The 1,567-nt window shown below is 41.0% G+C and overlaps 1 non-coding gene across 1 annotated transcript; it reads left to right on the top strand.

The window, feature by feature from the left end:
* Positions 1-318: 318 nt before the first annotated feature.
* On the top strand, positions 319-421 carry LOC112773772 (small nucleolar RNA R71). Its single transcript, XR_003188303.1, has one exon. It is a non-coding gene; the product is annotated as a small nucleolar RNA R71 (small nucleolar RNA).
* The last annotated feature ends 1,146 nt before the right edge of the window (positions 422-1,567 follow it).

Genomic DNA, 1,567 nt, shown 5'->3' with positions numbered 1-1,567 from the left:
CTTCTTCTTGAGTTGAAGTGGTGATTGCTGCTACTTGATTCCTCTCCATCTTCTTGGTGAGGTCAGCTAGCTGCTTGGTAATGAGCTTGTTCTGAGCTAGCAGAGCATCTACATTGTTGAGCTCCATTACTCCTCTAGTGTTCCCTCTTTCGGAAGCATAGAAGTAGTCATTCTCAGCCACAGTTTCAATGACATCTATGGCTTCCTCAATGGTCTTCTTCTTGTTCAAAGATCCTCCGGATGAATGGTCTACGGCCTTCTTTGATTCATATGACAGCCATTCATAGAAGATGTGCAGCTACACCCATTCATTGAACATATCGGGTGGACATCTCCTTGTTAGGTCTTTAAACCTCTCCCATGCTTCATATAGGGTCTCACCATCTTGTTGCCTGAAAGTTTGGACCTCAGCTCTCAGCCGATTGACTCGTTGAGGGGGGTAAAATCTTGCTAAGAATTTGTTCATCACATCATCCCAGGTTGTCAAGCTCTCCTTTGGAAAAGATTCCAACCACTTGGCTGCCTTATCCCTGAGTGAGAATGGGAACAATAGAAGTCTATAGGCGTTAGGTTGAACGCCATTGGACTTCACTGTGTCACATATTCTCAGGAAGGTGTTTAAGTGTTGGTTGGGATCTTCTTGGACCCCTCCTCCGAACGAACAATTGTTTTGAACAAGGGTGATGAGCTGTGGCTTCAGTTCAAAATTGTTGGCATGGATGGTTGGCTTTTAGATGCTACTTCCACAGTTTCCTGGGTTTAGATTGATGTAAGAGCCTAAGACTCTTCTATCCTCCCTACCAGGATTTGCTCTACCTCCTCCACCATGGTTGTGAACCCCTTCCTCACGATGGTTCTCCATATTCTCTTCCATGGTTGTTTCAAAGTATTCCTCAAAGTGTTCTTCCTCTTCTTCAGCACCAACCACACATTTTTCTTTTGCCTCCCTTCTTAATCTAAAGAAGGTTCTCTCAGGTTCAGAATCAAAAGAAGTTGAAGCACCGCTTCTTCTCCCTGTCATACAACCAACAGAGTACAAGCAAAAGAATAAATGCAGAAAGTATTTTGTTAGGATTACTGTTAGTGTTAGTGATGCAATATATCAAACAGTTAGTGGGTTAGTGAACTGAATTGTAAATAACAAAGAAAAACTAAAAAGCAGGGGGAAGGGAAGAAATCAACTAAGACAGAAAGTAAATTACTCAAACAGAAAATTAAATCAAACAAAATAAAAATGCTCAATCTAGCGATCCTCTAATTTAATCATTGTCGATGCACAATCAATCCCCGACAACAGCGCCATAAACTTGATCGCGGAAAACTTGTCTCTCAACAAATTTCCATTCGGCAAGTGTACCGAACTTGTCGTCAAGTAAAAACTCACAATAGAGTGAGGTCGAATCCCACAGGGATTGATTGATCAAGCAACTTTAATTAGAGGAATGTTCTAGTTGAACAAATCCAGAATTAGAGTTGATAATTGCAGAAAATAAAATGGCGGGAAAATAAATGACTGAAAGTAAATTGCAGAATTGTAAATGGGAATTGGAGAATTGCTCGTAAAAGT

Source organism: Arachis hypogaea, chromosome 18 (genome assembly GCF_003086295.3).
Source record: "Arachis hypogaea cultivar Tifrunner chromosome 18, arahy.Tifrunner.gnm2.J5K5, whole genome shotgun sequence".
Classification (NCBI taxonomy): Eukaryota; Viridiplantae; Streptophyta; class Magnoliopsida; order Fabales; family Fabaceae; genus Arachis; species Arachis hypogaea.
The sequence above is the reverse complement of the archived record's forward strand: the minus strand, read 5'-3'. Positions and strand labels throughout refer to the sequence as shown.